The sequence below is a fragment of the Kogia breviceps genome, chromosome 13 (genome assembly GCF_026419965.1).
Source record: "Kogia breviceps isolate mKogBre1 chromosome 13, mKogBre1 haplotype 1, whole genome shotgun sequence".
Taxonomy (NCBI): domain Eukaryota; kingdom Metazoa; phylum Chordata; class Mammalia; order Artiodactyla; family Physeteridae; genus Kogia; species Kogia breviceps.
The window spans coordinates 88,750,038-88,769,454 of record NC_081322.1 but is presented as its reverse complement, the minus strand read 5'-3'; the positions used below and the strand labels follow the sequence as shown (position 1 = coordinate 88,769,454).

The window sequence follows — 19,417 nt, the reverse complement described above, 5'->3', positions numbered from 1 at the left end:
TCCCACCTGAATTGTACGGCGCAGCAAAGCTGAACATAGCCAAGCAATGAAGCATGAGTCGGGGGTGGGCGGCCACGTTCCCGCCCGAGGATGTGGAACCAAGCGGGAATGCAGCCGGCTGCCCGGGAGCCTCTCGCCTGTCGGTGGCCCCGGTCCGGGCAGACGCCGAGCTGGCCGGCGGTGTGGCTCCTGACATCTTCCATCGCAGGTTAAAGGTCTTCCCCAAGGGACACACCAAGTCCTGATCAGTTTTTCTTGTGATGGCTGCCGTTGGCACAGCTAGTTTTGCCCAGTGGACAGGCTGGGGGCGAGTGAACTGGGTTCAAGTCTCCAGTGCATTCCATCCACTATGAAGCCTCGGGCAACGTAAGTTCTAAGCCTCGGTTTCCGTATCTCCAGGGCTGTTGTGGGATCGATGCTGGAGCACGGAGTCGTTGTAAGGATTTGCAATCACACGTGTGAAATGCCTTGGGTAGGGCTTGGGAGCAGCAGTCAGATGACATAAAGTGACAGCACGGTAACGTCCAAGGGTCCAGGCATGAGTGTTGGCTGACGTCTTGGGCCAGCGTCCTTCCTTCACTGGCCACAAACCACCTTTTCACCACAGGTAGAGGAGGTGCAGGGGGATTTCTGGAAAGGACTTCGTGGGGCTCTGTGCTCTGCAGGAGGGCACGTCTTGCTTGAGGACCTGCTGAAACCTTGGGTCTGGTGGGACCTGAGCCCAAGCCTTGCCGTCCAGGCCGAGGAGCCTGTGCAGAGCCCGGGAAGCCCACTGCAGTGAGGGCTCTGGTGGACAGACCGCCTCCTAGCGGCTCCCAGGCAGGTCCGGGGGCCTCTCCAACCAGACCCGGGCGAGTGGAGGGCTGTTGACCAGGCCCTGGCATCCGCCCAGCCCGCAGGGCAGGCTCTGATACCGTGGGAAGCCAGCCACGTCCTGCCCGCCTTGCCCCGTTCGTTCGTTGTGATGAGGGCCCCCTCACGTTCGTGTAGCACCCGGGGGTGCGCGCAGCCTTCGCCTGACTCTGCAAGGCGCGCCTCGCCCCTTGTCAACCGGGGCGGGAGCCCATCTCGCAAAGAAGGGAGGCGGCGGGCCGGCCTGCAGTCCCCTGGCTTGTGAGCTGGTGCCGAGGGCCCAGGGCGGGGCCACCTCCCAGACCAGCTTAGTGCTTTCTCTGGGCACTCACGTTCCGTGGGTGTCAATGAATGAGAACATTGTTTTTTTTTTTTCTTTCTTGGCCGAGCTGCAAGGGTTGTGGGGTCTTAGTTCCCCGACCAGGGATCGAACCCAGGCCCTCGGCAGTGAAAGCGTGGAGTCCTAACCACAGGACTGCCAGGGAATTCCCAGTGATAACTTTTAAACGAATAAACTCTGGTGGCTCTCAGCAAATGCATCCACACGGATCCCCGCCGCCCCTAGCCTGGACCCCCCAGTCCCCAGACACTGGCCCCCGGCTGGCCCTGGCTCTGGCCCAGCCCGGGCCTTCCGTTGCCACCCCCTGGCAGTACCTCTTCTGTCTTCCTCCTTCTACCCCACAGACGCACTGGACGCAAGGGGGCAAATTCCAAAGACTCATACCTCATGCCCGCCCGCCTTCTCGCTGAGCCTTCCTCTCCCGGGGCATCAGACATGAGCGTCTGTCTCGTCTTCTGTTGTCACTGTGTCCTCCTTCTTTCCCTCCCTGCCTGGGCTCCACCTGTCCTCTGCACGCACCTCTGCCTTCCCAGCATCCAAGGGCCCCCGGCTGCTCCTTTTCGCTCAGATCTTCATTTTCACCTCGTCAGCGGATTCGCTCCCCCTTGTGTAGAAATCTGCTGGATTGTCACCTTGTTCTGAAGAGCTTCACTGGATTTCCGGCTATTCCCCACCTCTCCTTTCATGACAGCTAGCTTCTCTTGGTCCTTAATGTTCTGAAATTGAGTGACGGCATGTCTCGGTGTGAGCTTAACATTTTATCCAGGATGGAATTCAGTGGAGAATGACCTTCGAATTCGAGGGCTTTTCTTTCTCAGCTCTGGCCGAGGTACTGCTATTTGTTGACACGCTGTGTCTCTTCCGTTCTCTGTTTTCTCCTCCTAGAACCCCTGCTGGTCCCCTGCATCCCTCACGTGTATTTATACTTTCCATGTCTTTACGGTGTGTTTTCTGCAGTAGCTTTCTGGGAGAGCTACTTTGCAGTAACTCTCACCCCACTATTTTGGACTTTGTATGCTATTAAGCCCTTATTAATTTTTTTTTCATTTTAAGAATTCTATTTTCCTTTCCCGCAGTCTTCGTGGATTCTTGGTTCTTTCACCTGTTCTTGTCTGATTACCCCTTTCCGTGCTTTGGAGGTGCAGTTCTTGCCCTCTAAGCATTCACGCAGACAGAGCAGCCCGCTGTTAACCTTGGGAGGTGCTCTCTTCCCCGGGTGCTGGGCTTGTTGCTGCTCTCTCATCTCAAGGGCTGTGCTTTCTTGCTAGACTGTCCCTTGCTTCTATACGTGCAGGCTGACCGCTGGGGAGCGGGGTGAGGTAGCAAGAGTGACCTCACGAGCGTGCACCCTTGCTGATTTCAGGGGCTGTGCTGCCCTGTAGGGACCCTTCGCTGCCGAGCTTCTGGGGTCACTGCTTCTGGTTGCCCATCCCTGGGCCTGGCCTGTCTGCCAGGAGGCCGACAGCTGGGGAGGGAGGGAGCTGGGGAGCAGGGGCCCCCAGAGCAGCACGAATTACTTCCAGGGAGTCCTCCTCTCTCACCGCTTTCGCTACCCTCTTGGTGTTCTTTTCTCTAACAACTAGAGGATCTGGATGAAATATTACCCAGGGAATCAATTTTCTAGGCCGATTGCCACAAGTCATCCCAAGATAGCCAGTCTCTCGACGTGAATGCGAAGACTAGACATAAATTATCGTGTTTCTTTTTAGAAGGGTATGTAATATTTTTCATAGGGAGGGCAGTGGATAAACGGCTCATTATATTTTTATGGCAAAACACTGTTTTAGCTTCACAAAATTATTAGAGACAGAGGGAAAGCCAAGAACTCTGACATGGCCCCTCTCCCATCCGCCCATCAGCACCCCTCCCAGCTCGAGAGAAGACGCTCTCTTGCTCGGCAATATGGAAACCATTGGTTGGAGGAACATTTTTTAGGAATGTCCTCACCTTGGCTTCCCACTCTGCTGACCATATTGCAGATTTTCACTCTGTTCTCTCTGGGCAATGCCTGCCAAGAACAGCCTGCGGCGAGGTGTTGAGCCTGAAGCTCTGTGACGCCTTCAGAAGTAACTGTGACACGTCACCACCCCGCATGTGGCCCGACCTGGCTGCTGGTCTAACTCACCGAGCCTGGTCCAAGAGTGCCTGTGGCTGAAGACTGCGTTTCTACCTCTTCCTTTCAGCCGTCCCGTGAATGCTACCACCTCTCATTTCTCCAGAAAAAGTCACGAGAGAGGCATCAGGAAACAAAGCCCTATTAATATGTGTAGGGAGCTGAAACTTTTTCAGTCATAGGCCAAAGGGATAATTATTGGTCCATACTTCTTTCCGTAGAACAAAAGTTTCTTTTGGCTTCTCCCATCCACCCTGGGCCACTTTGTCCTGCGCTTGTGTGCACATGAACGTCCAGCCCTCCCGCTCTGGGCAGGTCCTGCTATATTTGGTGACGTGAGGCCGAGGGATGAGATGCTGGGAGATCCTGGCTTGAAGACGCACATGCGGCCTACGGTCCCGGAGGTGCCGGCTCTCTGTTCATTAAACCAGCGAATCCTCCTTTTTGCTTCTCTTGCAAGTGAGAAACTCTCCATGTGAGTTCTGACCTGGGAAGAATCAGAAATACACGTTCCAATGCTTTTCTCCTGAACTGCCCCAAAGCTGGCGCTAGGCTAAAGTGAGCTGAGCCAGCCCTGTGGTGCCAGACTTGGACTCCGGTCCCCTGCCTGGCCCTGAGCACTGCGGTGTCTCCAGGGTGATGTGGGCCTGGACTCCTTCAAACAAAGCTATTTCAAACCAAGATAGAACAAATCTGTTTAAAAGACGGTTGCTGCTTTTGCGTTATTATCTGTCTCTGAACGTGTTTTCCTCCTTCAGAAGCTTTTAAGCTCTTGACTGGGGGCTGTATCTCGCGCACGTTCCTCATTTTATCCTCCCAAAGCCCAAACACAGCGCCCTGGGCGCCGGAAGCCCTCAACTAAATAGGGGGTCCCAGGGCGAAGTGGTGTGGGCTTAGACCCCACTGGGCTCTGGAGTCCAATTGCCTGAACGTCATTCGTGTGAAGAGCTTAGCACAGCACCTGGAAAATGTTAGTTTGGATTATTAGTCGGGGTAGATGTTCCTTGAATGAGTCCTGAAGCAGTTTTTCAGGGAAAGGTGTTAGAGGAAACGCTCCCACCCCCAACATCTGACAGCCTCCTGAGTGCATCCTGCCCGCTGCGCCTGCACCTTGAGCTGTTTGGCAAGTGCTCCCCTCCTTGAAGGCAGGGCGGGGCAGCTGTTGGCTCCGCTGCTGGTCCAGCCCCATGGCTGATGGTCACTTACAATCAGCCTCCGGGCCGCCCGTCACTCCATCAAATGCTCCGAGAGGGCATGACGTATGCAGTGAATCCCTCTTTAGGAAAAGATGTATTGGAAAGCGCAGCACCCTATGTCTACGACAGAATCTTAAGATCACACTCACCCTTTGATTCCATGACACGGTTGAATTCCGGACCACAGCAGACGTGACTTCTCATGTGCTCAGTGGACAGAGAACGATGTAAGGAGAAAATCTTATAATTCACTGCTTTCTTGTACGAACAGTTGTGTTTTGAAAATCAAGTGAGAACCTCAAGAAGACGTAGAATCTGGTGAACTAGGCCACAGTTTTGTTTGTTTGTTTGTTTTTGTTTTTTTTTTGCGGTACGCGGGCCTCTCACTGTTGTGGCCCCTCCCGTTGCGGAGCACAGGCTCCGGACGCGCAGGCGCAGCGGCCACGGCTCACGGGCCCAGCCGCTCCGCGGCACTTGGGATCTTCCCGGAGCGGGGCACGAACCCGTGTTTCCTGCATCGGCAGGTGGACTCTCAACCACTGCGCCACCAGGGAAGCCCTGTTCTCTTGAACTCTTAAAAATAAATGTGGAGGGAGCCGTGGCCGCTGAGCCTGCGCGTCCGGATCCTGTGCTCCGGAGAGGCCACAGCAGGGAGAGGCCTGCGTACTAACAAAAAAAAAAAAAAAAAAAAAAAAAAGTGGAGAAACAATAGCAATTTAGGTATTTCTCATGCTAATGCAGTATTGCTCCCTCCAGACTAGATTTGCCTGTGTATTAGTCTTGTGCTTACACAAGTTAAGGAGAGATTGCTGACAATAAGAGGCTACTATTATGAAATAATTTTTGAGCATTATTTTATTTTGCTTTTAAATACCTGATAGTATTGGACATTTTAAAGCTGGAAAGACCTCCAACAATTTTTTTAGTCTCTCTCCCTATCTTCTGTTCAGTTTATGAATATGCCCGTTTTATAGATGGGACAGTTGAGGCCCAGAAGATTAAGGAATATGCTCAGAAATTGTAACAAAGGAGTATAAACAATATGCACTTCTCTATGTAGCTTTGAAATTTTTCATATGAATGAAAGTGTATACTGTTATGTAACCTATCAACGTATAGCTCAGGAATTGGCAGCTTTTCCATTTTTATTTGTTGTAGTACCTTGTTTGCACTACACGTTATTACTCTACCAGGTTATTGACTTTTTTTAGGATACAGAGTCTTTAAATTCTCTGGTCTTCTGTAGTTCTTTTTCCTTGTCCATATTTTAAAAATGCATCTATACTGAGGAGTGACTCTTGTACTCACATTTAAAATGCTTTAATATGTGTCTTATATTCGAGTTTTCTAACGTGGATTAGCGTTTGGTTTTCTAGGCTTTGTGCATTGAAATCCTGGATTTTTATGAGAAGAAAAACACAGTACAGGCAGAGAGAAGAGCGCGAGCAGAGGCTCAGGGGCAGAGGGCGCGTAGCCAGACTGGGGATGGAGAGACGGGGACAGACTGTAAAGATGCTGGACGTCAGGCCGGGGCATCCGGGCTGCACCGGGCAGGCGCTGGGGAGGCAGCAAAGGTGTGTGATCAGGTGAGGGACTGATCTGTCTCGCGTTTCAGGAAAGCTCAGCTCGAAACCCCGGGAGGCATGAATTGCATGTGGGGGGGCTGGCAGAGGAAGACAATTCTGAAGTCATCGCAAAGATCTGACTGAGGGGGCTTCCCTTCCCTGGTGGCTCAGAGGTTTGAGAGTCCGCCTGCCGATGCAGGGGACGCGGGTTCGAGCCCCGGTCCGGGAGGATCCCACGTGCCGCGGAGCGGCTGGGCCCGTGAGCCGTGGCCGCTGCGCCTGCGCGTCCGGAACCTGCGCTCCTCAACGGGAGAGGCCACAACAGCGAGAGGCCCGCGTACCGCAAAAAAAATTTAAAAAAAAGATCTGAGTGAGGGGTAACGAGGCCTAAATCAAAGCAATGGAAGTGGCAAATAAATGAGAAATGCCGTGAGAGTGACCTTTTTGCCTCTCCTATGCTCTCTGTGCCTCCAGCCCGACGTTCAGAGCCTGATCTTCAACATCAGAAGGTGGGAGACTTGGGTCTTGTACATGCCAAGCAACTAGTCAAACAGGAGTTGGTTTGTCCGGGCACGTTCAGTGCACGTATTGCTGGGCAGTCATGGCAAACGGGACTGTCGTGGCCACCAGGAGACGTCATGGAGCCGGCAGCCCGTCTGAGCATCTCTTTCCAACCAGGCCTCCCCACGAGCAGCAAGGAGATCCTTGGGGGCTGCGAGGTGCTTAGACGGAGCCCAGCTGGAGCTGTGTTGCGTGTGTTTGCTGCTGCTGTTGGCTATTTATTCACCTGTGGGGTTAGCCGTCGTGACAGCCAGTCCTGTGGTCCTTCCCCTGCTCTCCTCCGCCACAGAGCTGCGAAGAACAGAGCCTCCCTTGGGTCCAGAAGTGGCCATGGGACACTGCCTGGCCAGTGAGATGCCAACCAAAGAAACCCACGTAGAAGCTGCCGGGATGGGACACCGGGTGCTTCCTCGTAAAGGCCATGCTGGCGCCGCCCCTTCCTGTCTGCCCGGCCTGAATGCCGCCACCCGGCCACCAGGAGCTGACGGGGACGAAGGGGGCAGACATGGTGTCAACACTGACGGTGGAAGGGAGATGGGGAGACCAGGCCTCTGAGGACCACACTGGCGGCTGCGGCCCTCCCCTCCTCTTGTCTCAGAGAAACAAAGCCCCCTTGTGCAGGCTCTGAGAGCTGGGTTTTCTGTGGCTTCAGAGTGTGTGCTCCTACCTGACGCACAGTGGCTTTTCTCCTTCCTTGGGAGCCAAAGGCTTACTAACGGGTAGATGTTAAGCCCTGAATATCTGGAAGCAAATCAAGCGTCCCTGTGGATGTGGACGTTCTATAAAATATGCTTCAGGGCTTCCCTGGTGGTGCAGTGGTTGAGAGTCCGCCTGCCGATGCAGGGGACACGGGTTCGTGCCCCGGTCCAGGAGGATCCCACGTGCCGCAGAGCGGCTGGGCCCGTGAGCCGTGGCCGCTGAGCCTGCGCGTCCGGAGCCTGTGCTCCGCAACGGGAGAGGCCACACCAGTGAGAGGCCCGCTTACCGCAAAAAAAGTAAAAAAAAAAAAAAAAAAAAAAAAAAAAAAAATATATGCTTCAGCTGTCAAATTACCACTGCTTCTGGCTCCAGGTTTGCTAACATGATCTTAATAACATCAGTAATCACAATAGTAATAATGTGGGACGTGGCATCTGCTGTAATACTTTTACTTTTAAAAATTTAACTCAAAAATTTCCTTCTCTCCATACAAAAACCTGCACATGGATGTTTTTAGTGGTTTTATTTACAACAGCCCAAAACGCTATAGAAGCAGCCAGGATGTGTCCTTCAGCAGGTGACGGATAAAGAAACTGGGGCATCCCGACAGTGGAATATCATTCAGCCCTAAAAATAAATGAGCCCTCCAGTCAGGAAAAGACACGGAGGAGCCTTAAATGCGTGTATGACTAAGTGAAAGAAGCCAACCCGAAAAGGCTGCCTACTGTACGGCGTCAGCCATAAGACACTGTGGGAAAAGGCAAAACTGTGGAGGCAGCACAAAGGTCAGTGGTTGCCAGGGCTTGAGAGGGAGGGACGGATGGACAAAAGCCACATCGGATCTCGAGGGCAGTAAAACCACTCTGTATGTGCGTGGTTTTACTATATATGATACTGTAATGGCGGATGCGTGACATACGCATTTGATAAAACCCATAGAGTGGACAGCGCCAAGAGTGACCCCCAATGGACCTAAGTTAATAATAATGTATTAATATTGGTTCATCAACTGTAACACATGTGCCACATCAATGCAAAGTGTTAATAATAGGGAACCCAAGTCCAGGGCAGGAGGGGATGTATGGGAACTCTCTGTACTTCCTGCTCAATTTTCTGTAAACCTAAACCTGCTCCGAGAAAAGTGTATTAATTTAAGAAAATAATAAACTGCTAACAAAGCAACACGTTTCCTTTCCCTACCTCTTGAAGAAGTATTTTAGAAATGAATATTTCCTCATTGACTGTTGTAGGGGATAAGTTGGGAGAGCTATTAAGTAAGTGGTTTAAAAGCACTTCTGTGAGAACAGAGAGAAAAAAGGCTCAGAGTCGCAGAGCAAGCCACAGAGCCAAGCCCAGCGTATGAAGTTCAGTCAGAAAGTTTCAGTGAACACCAACATGGTGGCTCAGCAGCAAGTTCAAAACAACAGATTTTTCATTTTTCAGGTCTCTCTGTTTCGGTTCATAATTTCCCCTAATGCTGGATTTGAAATATAATATTGAGGCGGCCAGGAGAGAGGCTGCTCGGCTGTTTCATAGTTAGGAGAGGTGTTGGGAAACCCACAACTCTGGGTTAGGAATGTGCTGTGGCCACTTTTTGCTCTTATAAAAATAAAAAGCGGCCAAGGAAACACACGGAAAAGTTTTCCTTAGCAAAGCGAGTGGAGCCGCGTTTTCGGGCCTCGTGGCCTTGGGGGACACGGGTGAGATCATTCAAGGCAGCCGCAGACCCAAGTCCACGCCGGGCTGTCCTGCTGGGGTGGGGTTAGACGGCTGTGGTTTCCTGCCGCTCCCAAAGCTCTTAGGCTTCTGGTGACTTTTCCCTATTTCTTTAAGGAGACAGAATGAAAATCTAAGGCAAAAATGTCGCAGGTTTTATTGTAATAGTAATATTGAAGGACAAGCTCGATAGAGGTGGCAAGTTTCAGGGAAGGTGGGAAGTGTGGGTAAAACTGAGGAGCTGTATGACTTTCCAGTGTTTTCCCCACATACTATAAAACATAAGCAGTTCATGTCATACACTGATTACCATGATTCCAACATGGAATTCCGGCAAAATCTCATCATGATCGGGTGAACCCGGCTGCCCTAGATGCTGTGCTGTTATGTTCATTGAGAGACATGGAATTTATGACAGTTGGAGAGACAGGATATGCACAAGCGAAACACTAAAAATGGTGCCAGGCAGCCCATGGCAGGGGCAGTGATGGCCACGTGGGGGGAGACCAAGCGGGATAGTGACTGAGCCGGGGTGTTGCAGAGCCGGAGAGCCAACTGTGAATCCCGGCTGGGAAAATCATTCAATTTCTCTGTGCCTCACTGCTTCGTCTAAGAAATGGAGGATACCAGCCCCCACTTCAGAAGGTTACTGGGAAAAGGAAATAATACACGTCGGGAAGTACTTAACACACTGCTGGGATCAGTACATTGTCGGTGAAGGTTAACTCTTTATTACAAATTATTAGAGCAAGTGTGTGCGATAAGATATGCCAATTGAGGAGTTTTGACCCTCTAGCTAGAACAGCCTGGCACATTGTAGCTCTGAGATAAAAGTTTGTTGAATGAGTACGTGGATCAAGCATCCTTTATTGAAGGAAAGCAAGATCACCACTTGCATGGAGAAGGCAATGACTTGACCTGGATCTGAAAGACTCAGAGCTGTGGGGAGTTGGAAAGGGAACCGGAAGGAACGGCAGGTGGAGGACACGGCTGGAGGGGGCTATCAGACCCTCTGTAATGGCAGGGGTGGTGTTGCGGGGAGACCAAACTAAAACGGAGGATCGGAGCCATTGAAGAGGACCTTGAACCTGACGGTCAGGAGTTGGAATCTCACATCACGTACCTGTGGGTGAGGTTCCAGGAAGAGAAATCTAGCATCGCTCATGGAATCAACTGGAAGGGCAGCCAACTGCTGGTGGGAACCAGGCACGCGGAGGCACTTCGGCGGTGACAATACTGAAGATGTGAACCAGAGCAGCGGCCAGTAGGTCAGAGAGGGTCCCGAGGAGGGGGTCTCAGTCTGGACAGGACCACGTTTGATCTAGCTGTTCATCCTGAATTGAAGTTCTGCAAAGCCTAAAAGGGAAAAAGAGTACAAAGGTAATACCCTACTAGAAGACATAAAATAAATTCAGAAACAGAATCAGCATATTGACATGTGTTCTGTTGCTTGTGATCTAATTTGTTACTTTACAGAGCTGGTGAGTCTAGTGTGATTCTGTGTCATTTCAGAAGTGGTTTTTCAGGTCCTTCGCCAGCCGATGGGACACCCCGAAACAGTGAGTGCTGCTTACGTCAGTCTCAAGAAGGGCCTGTAGGGCTTTGGTCCCTCCCATAAACTGACCTGTAGAGCTTGAAGGCATATACAATGATGTGACATGTTCGAGCCAAAGATAACCCACATCTTACATCATTCGAACATATATGAGCAAATAATGTACAAAGAAATCAGTAACTTTCCAAAAAGGACACAAATACTTTCTCAAATCTGAATAAGAGACCAGATCTCCCAACTTGTACTCCAGTTTTACATTATTTCATTGAATTTTTGCCATTGGTTTTGTTCACTGTGTGGTCTGCTTCACATTTGAGGATTTAACTAGATCAGGCTGTGAATCATCATTTAATACGGATTTCCCGTTTTTCAGTGCTTTGGACTTCCCAGGTTCAGCTGAAGACTGGTACAGTTTCAATTTGTTCTCATGACCACTTCCAGGCTGGCTGCTGTCTTCCTGACTCAAAAGGCCCCCCCCTTTTTTTAAGATGTTGGGGGTAGGAGTTTATTGATTAATTTATTTATTTTTGGCTGTGTTGGGTCTTCGTTTCTGTGCGAGCGCTTTCTCTAGTCGCGGTGAGCGGGGGCCACTCTTCATCGCGGTGCGCGGGCCTCTCACTGTCGCGGCCTCTCCCGTTGCGGAGCACAGGCTCCGGACGCGCAGGCTCAGCGGCCACGGCTCACGGGCCCAGTTGGTCTGCGGCATGTGGGATCTTCCCGGACCGGGGCTCGAACCCGCGTCCCCTGCAACCACTGCGCCACCAGGGAAGCCCCAAAGGCCCATTTTTGCATTCCAGATGGATCTGCTCTTCCTAGGTATTGGGAGTCTTCACGAATGCCCACTTGCTGCCCACTTGCGGAAGGAGCTTTCTCTGCGTGCAAAAAAGAAGGTGCTAAAGCAGAAGGAGCCACCGGGGGTAGGCTTTGAAAAACCACAGCTTTTGCCAGGATGTCCTTTCTAGGGCACTAACAAATGCAAAACAGGTAGACGATGCTCCCACCTTAAGACAAAATTGCCAGAAAGCAAGCTCACCTCTCATCTTCCCGACCAAAAGCATAAGATAAAGACTGCAGACGCGCTCGGTGTGCAAACTGAAAATGGTACAAAAGACTATAAACCATGTTACTGTAAGTGAATTATGCTGGATTAAAAACTTAATATCAAACCACATAAGCCTGTTAAAACAGTTAGCAAAGATTGCACTTCTGTGTATGTAAGGATAACTATTGAAGCATTCTCTGGGTTCTCCTACTCAGATCATAGAGCATGTTTTAAATTCTGGAAATTGGCCATATTTTCTAAGTCAGTTGAACTTCACTTTTTAAGGGAGATAATATAACAATAAGGAAGTCCAGCTTAACAACGATAAAGGAAAAACAAGAGATTGGACTAGATTCATGCCAAGTAATATTTTTAAAAGAAATCTCTTACATCAACATTCTTATTCTTCCTCATATTTTAGCCCTTATTATTATTCTATAATTATATAATATTTATATTTTTATGTTCCCATTTTTTCCCCTAAGTCATTTTTAGTTCCTATCAACAACAGCCAGAATGATGTTGGAACTCAACAGATAACTACAAAAAAATAAAAATTTTATAACATCTGGATTTCTCAGCATTCATATAGGGTCATTTTGGTAAAAAATAGTTTTTTAAATCAATTTTCTTAAGGACTGGACTGTTCACCATACTTTGATATTCAAATCATGTTGTTTGAGGACCCTCTACCCTATCGTCGTCCTTGTTGATTCTCTCTTCCGCCATCTGGTCTGACTGTCAGCTTCCACCCTGTCCATGAGGCATATGATTAGGGCACATCTCTCACATGACGCACAGGCTTCCTGAAATCTTCCAGCTCTTGAAAGAATTGCAGTTTCGTTTTGCAATCCATCGGCACTGAATTCCGTCTTAACGTATCTATTAGCAAAATTAGCAAAGACTGACAAGCAAAGGTATTGATGAGATGGTCTGGGATACACGTTCCTGTGGAGTGGGGAAGGCTTGAGGGAAGACTCAATTCCTTAGGTATTCAATTCCTTGAGGAAAACGTGTTACAAGGACTTCTGCTTTCCTACCCAACCTTGTAACTAGGGGATCAGATACCAATTTATTTTCACAACAATACGTCAAGCAAGGTATTATTATCCCCACTCTACAGATGAAAAACCTTGAAGCTGGGAAAGTTCATTGATCTGCACAAGGTCCCGCAGCTCCTAAGCTGGTGGCCTATGGAGCATGGATGTAAATCCAAATGGAGATGACTCCAAGGCCAGCTCGCCAACGCCAGGGAGAAGGGGAGGGTCACTGCTCCCTACTCCGGAAGCAGAGGAGAGCAGCCCAGTCTTCCCAGGCGGGGAATCCATCAGTGTAGACACCACAGATGGGGCTTCCACCGGGCCTTCCTCAATTCCTCCCACCCCGTGAGGGTCGGAGGAGGGCAGGGTGGTGTGGCTCCCGGCTCCCGCAAAGGAGGGGCACAGGGGGGTCTGACCCTCAGGCAGTGGTCCTTGAAGTCTGCACCAGCAGCATCAGGGTCGCCCGGGAATGATAAGAGACGTAAATTCTTGAGTCGCACGCCCCAGACACACTCCCAACTGGTGGGTTTCAGTTACCACTGTGACGTCACTAATGCAGAGTTGGGGACAGATATACACACACAACCAGCTCTTCCAAGGGGAGTGGGCAGTTACTTCTGCTATCACGTGATGCCTGCATCCCTCAAATTCAGCCCGTCGGCAAAATTGTGCATTAAAAACCACGGGACTTAGAGTAAAATGCAGTCAGGGCCACAACGCTCAAAAATTTTTAGTGACCCATAATAGAAAGATAGTAACTCAATAAAAATGGCAGCACAGTTTGTCTATGTTAACCGGTTAAGAAATGTGTGGACACTGCGATAAATGTGTCACTTTGGAAAGGTCATCTTGATAAAGGCTGAAGTTTGCTTGTGGAAGTGAGTGCTTACAGTGCCGGCGCCCCGCCATGCCCAGCACCCTGTCTTTAAGGGGAAGAGAATAAGAGAGGGGGAGAGAGAAAAAAGACCCCAAGAGCAAAAGAACAGGAAACAGAGGGAAAATTACAAAATAGGGGAGAGTACCGGGGAAATTGAGGACAGGGAGGGCCCAGAGCTCTGAGGGAGAAGGAGTGCAGCTGATGTGATACAGAAGTGCTGGCAGGAGGGTCTTCTGAAACCAGCCAGAAAGGGCACCACCAGCTGCGGTGGGTGTGGCTCGTCGTCCTGGTGACCGGAGCGCGTGCGCAGCTTGTGTGCTCCTGCTTCTGTCACCTGGGTTCTCAGCGATGAAACACACATGAGCAAACTGAAATTCACGTTACGCTCAAGTTGTTCCCTGATATATCAATCATGCTGGGACAAATCCTCAAGACTCGGAGCAAGCATCCGAGCAGAACTGGCTGCATTTACACCCTGGGAACTGGCGAATCCTTCAAGTCAGGGCTGCCCCCCGCCCCCGCCCCACCCCGCCCCGTGCACCTGTTAAATCCGTACCAGCTGCTGGTTGTAAAACACTCAATGGAGTAGCTGGTATGTACTAAGCGCCTAATAAATGCTCAGAATTCAGGTACTTTTCCGCAGGCGGAAGTCAAGTGGGATTCACGAAACAAACTGAAACTAGAGAGTAGACAAGGCAAAGCAGGTGCCCCAGAACTGGAGCACGGTAGCCAGCATAGATGTGTGGGGTCCCATTGCAGACAGAGAGGAAAATAGTAACTTCCAGAACACATCTACTCCACCATCCCCTGCAGATGCAAAGAGACACTAAAGAAAACGTGTCACAAATTTTTAGCATCTTTTGTCATTATTTTCAAGGTGGAAACAAAACAGGGAAAGATAATAAGCTCCAGTGAGACTTTAATTATTTTGCGAAGGTATTTTTTTAATCATAAATTGGCATTTTAAACTCTCCTGCCAACTCCCAGTGCATACATGGTTTACTACGCTTGCTTGTTGGCAAGCCCGAATGGGATATTTAATAAATGACGCAGCAGCATACATTTATCGAACAAGATTTTAAGTGGAAAAACAAAATGTACGTGTTTTGGGGGTGCTTGCCATCAAGCATGAGCAGTAAATCTAGCTCATAAATCATTGTGCAAACAGCATGGCAAGATGAATGCTACATGGATGCAGAAGAGAGCAAAGACCATGTGAGTTGGAAGAGACGCCCTCTGCCTGGCGTCTCCAAGAAGTCATCCCATATGTGCGGTATTTGAGTCTGGCCTCGAGAAGAGGGGAAATTGCAGGTGGAAGACAGACTCTGTGGGGAAGGGCAGCAAATCCTGGAGCGTTTTCAAAGGACTGGAATAAGTTTGGTTTGGGTAGACAGTTTATGAAGGGGTATCTCTGTACCTCTTGCAAGACAGTACCTTCATGGCTGTAGAAATGGGGAGACTTCTGTTGGCTTCAGGCAGACTTGTCACACTTTCCTTATTACAGGTTTACTGTGTTTTATTAAAAAAAATTTATTTCTTTTTGTCTGTGTAGGGTCTTCATTGCTGCGCGTGGGCTTTTCTCTAGTTGTGGCGAGTGGGGGCTACTCTTCATTGTGGTGCGTGGGCTTCTCATTGCGGTGGCTTCTCTTGTTGCGGAGCATGGGCTTTAGGTGCGTGGGCTTCAGTAGTTGTGGCTCGCGGGCTTAGTTGCTCAGTGGCATGTGCGATCTTCCAGGACCAGGGCTCGAACCCGTGTTCCCTGCATTGGCAGGCGGATTCTTAACCACTGCACCACCAGGGAAGCACCATATTTACTGTTAATGAATTATTACTAGCTCTCATTTACCAATCATCATTCCGAGTGATCATTTTCTCACTCAATCTTTACAACAGCCCTATGAAGTCGGTAATATTACTATCCCTCTTTTAGATGAGGAAACTGAGGCAGGAAGAGTTTAAGTAACTTGCCGGAAGTCACACGGCTACTGAGTTTCAGATTTGGGTGCAAATCCCAGTCGGGGCTCCTAACCTTCCCACTCTATGCCTGCAGGCAGTCCTCAAGTTGATGGTGGATGATGTTTCTTGAAAAGACACTATGAAGATGAAGCAATTTAAGTTCTGTGTTTTTCATAGAACACATTTTTTTCATAGAAAAAAAATGGGCTATTATTGCATCAAAATTTGGAGGAAATTAACTTTATTCCTTTATTTCATCAATGACAAAGGTTATTGAACTGTGCACATCGTTAGCTCGTTCCCAGTAATCACATTTCACTTCATTCAAGACCTTTTAAAAAATGGAAGCTATGGGCTGAGGGTGGAATGGCTTGGAGCTCTACGGAGAACCCACAGGGAGGCACAGGCCAGAGCAGGGTCCTCAAGGAAGAGGATCAGAGCCTGGAAAGGATTGCTCTGTGGGCCATGTCTGCAGAAAGTGACGAAGTGAATCCTGGAACCATACGCCCAAACGTATCAGTGCTGCAAGTGAGAGGGGGAGCTCCAGTCCTGCAGATTCATCACGATGGCAAACTGCACCAGAGCCTCACATGAACTTTCCAAGAGCAAATGTATGAGGCAGGGCTGCTCTTTCCCGTTGGTTCCACCTTCCAATATGAAATGGATTTTGTCACTTTTCCCTGATTATGCTTTACCCTTGGCCTGGTTGTAGGCAAGTAGCTGCCAGTACGTCTGTGTGCTCCCTGGATTAGTTTCCACTGCATGTGTTTTAATACAGTCTTCCTTTTTCCACATTGATTCAGGCCAACCCTGTCTGCAAAGACTCAGTCTAATAAAGGCTTGAGTCTGGGTGCTACAGACTGGAAATGTGTTAAAGATGCCACAATGTATGGCTGAAAGAGCCTTCATTCTGAATGTGAAGGAGACACCTGGTAAATCCTCTTGAATAAAAAAACAACTGGCGCCCATGTGCTCAGCTTCAGGTGTCTCCAGCTTAAACGTGGGTTGTCATTGCTGAGAGGTTTACCATTGCCTCCTTTGCGCAGATGTGGGATTGTTGAGAGCTGAGGATCCTATGACCTCCTCACTCTTGGGTCCTCAGTCTCAGGGCCCAAGAACTGGAGGTGGTTGGTACCTGGAGTAATCCACATGTTCAGTAGCAAAGGATGCTTCATTGTTGGAGCCGATTCTGTCTGATTCTCCATGGAGGTCTTATGGCTCCCATGAGAAGTAGAGGGTTTTGGAGCTAGGAAGACTTGGGCTACCATCCGGTCCTGAGTTATGTAAGCTTAAGCAAGTGACTTAACCTCAAGGAGGACCATTTTTCTCACCTAGTCTCCCTCTGAAGATTATTATGAGGACAAGATAATACGTGTAATATTTCAAACATTATCTATACAAAGTGTAGATAGAATTTATTTTACAGGGATGAAAATACCAGAAGAAAACAAATGATAAAATGTAAACAATTCATCTGTTTCATTTCTTCTTTTTAAAAATTGAATATAGAAATTTATTATATGTATTTACACAGATATTTTTATAAATGCAAAAATGTGGGATCTCATAATGCTGTTTGTTGATTTATAGATGTAAATATATACACATATACATATACAGGTATCCTTCACTATATGAAATCTCATTATCTGAACTTGTTATCTGAACTCAAGAAGAAGAGGATTTGGAGAGAAAGGGATATTTGTATACAGTACACACAGCTTTTAGGTTATACATGTTTTTTATACCTTGGCTCAAGTGACAGTACTTCCTAGCAATATCACTAAGTCAACTGATACACTCTAATTAATTCTTCATACTGGTTGTGTAATATTCTGTAGATGTACTGTATTCTATTCATTTTCCTATCAGTGGTCATTTACTCTGCTTCCAGTTATCTGAGGCTGTATACAATGCTGCAATTAATATTCTTGTATATACATCCAATGTGCTGAAGGTTTCACTTCTCCAAATAGAATTTCATTTCCAATCTCTAAACAGAATTTTCTCTCCCATTTTATCCAATTTGCCCTTCCACACACACATGCAGATTAGTTAACCTGTTATTGTTATACCCTGATTACTTCTGGACTTTATATCTATGTCTTGAGTACGTGCTTTCAAGGGATTCAGAGACAAGTGTTTTGGAAAACATCAGGGCTGCCCCCCTGAAGAAAGCCCCAGGCAGGTTCCCTGGGGACCTGAAATAGTAGCCCAGGGAGGAGGGCTCCATCATCCAATGAACACTAGGGCCCAGGGTGTCCTCACCTCAAACTCTTCCAAGCTTAGTAACATTTTAGCCTAAAGTCATCTTTCTGGCATGGTTTCATTCAAAAATATATAGCATTTCAATAAAATAGGTAAATTATATACAAGAATAGCTATTTTTAATGAAAACAGTAAGAGATATGAGTTGATGTCCTCTCTATTGGAGTTGAAGACGTAACCATATTTCTACAATTTATTCAGGGATGCCCATAACTGCCAATCAATTCTATACTATAGTTTTGTGAAACAGTGTTAGCTCTTGATGACACAGCTGTTCTGGTCATGTCATCAGGTTGTTCTGATTTTGAGCTGGTTTCATCTGGGTGTTTTACCTCGAGTTACTGACGTGTTCATGGTTGTGCTTCGGGGGTGCCAAAGCTCTTGACTCAGTTTGCAAATCTTCTTGACTTACTGGGGGAGGCGAGAATGCAGTATATTTAGACTTTTGATATTTATAGACCAGTTTTTGACTTCTAAAGTCTTTATGGAGAGAGACTAAGAGGGAAAGAATGACTTATCCATCTATGGTGTAGGATCTGTGCATATGTCTGGATTTTTAAACATTTATTATCTGATTTCATACAGCAGAAGCTGGTTTACAGGGTCCTGAATTTAAGACTTGACAGGTAAGAATATCTGAAATTGGCAAGACTATTATTATTAGCACTTATGAAAAGAGCAGTTTGGCTTAGAGCAAGTAAATTATTAGTTATATCCTGTTTAGACAACTTGGGTAATTTTATTTTAAAATTGTGAATTGCTGGTCTTGACAACAAACTTTGTGTAACTGACAGCAGCTCATTCTCAGCTGGTTTTTATCTGTTTGTCAAAATGACTATTCACTATTCTTTCATTGAATAATTACTGTTGACTCTCCGTTCATTCAACAAATATTTATCGAATCCTACTATGTGCCAAGCACTGTAGAACCTGTAACAACGTCTTAACATATACTCTTCCAATAAATAAACTCTTCCAATAGATAAATAAATAAATTCCAATAGATATTTCTTTCATAAGTTGTAAAGAATTGCTCAAAACCAAATATATTACCTTCTCTTCCCAATTCCTCCTCTTCACTCCCTGGCCCATCTGCTTTTTTTTTTTCTTCTTAAATTAAAATTATTACCATCCTCCAACATTTATGAGCTGAAAACCTTGAATCTTTCCTGATTTCTTTCTCTCACTCACTACCTATATCCAAATAATTACCAGACCCTCTATTTTTCTGCTCTAGAAAGATCTCTCAAAAATATCCCCTATAGTAAAAGTTTAAAAATCTTCCTAAAAATTAAAAAAAATATATCCCTTCTCTTCAAGTTCCATGGTCCTTGCCTTAGTTTAGACCAGAATCATATCCTGCCTGGGCTTTCTTGCCAACAATCTCCTCCCTTAGAAGTCCATCTCCTCTTGGGACTTACCTGGTGGTCCAGTGGTAAAGAATCTGCCTTCCAATGCAGGGGACACGGGTTTGATCCCTGGTCAGGGGACTAAGATCCTACATGCCACGGAGCAACTAAGCCTGCGTGCCACAACTACATAGCCCACGTGTCCTGGAGCCTGCGTGTCACAACTAGAGAGAGAAAACCCGCACACCACAACTACAGAGAAGCCCAAGTGCTGCAACGAAGAGACTG

The 19,417-nt window shown here is 47.8% G+C and overlaps 1 protein-coding gene and 1 long non-coding RNA gene across 4 annotated transcripts in view; both read left to right on the top strand.

Moving 5' to 3' along the window:
• Positions 1–19,417, top strand: part of PDE10A (phosphodiesterase 10A) — a 566,819-nt gene that overhangs the window by 29,197 nt on the left and 518,205 nt on the right. The window lies entirely within an intron of this gene.
• LOC136792395 (uncharacterized) lies at positions 3,118–8,511 on the top strand. 2 transcript variants are annotated; one of them, XR_010836124.1, is made up of 3 exons: positions 3,118–3,780; positions 5,878–6,087; positions 6,541–8,511. It is a non-coding gene; the product is annotated as an uncharacterized lncRNA (long non-coding RNA). The 2 variants fall into 2 exon arrangements; XR_010836125.1 differs by lacking the exon at positions 3,118–3,780 and adding an exon at positions 4,565–4,728.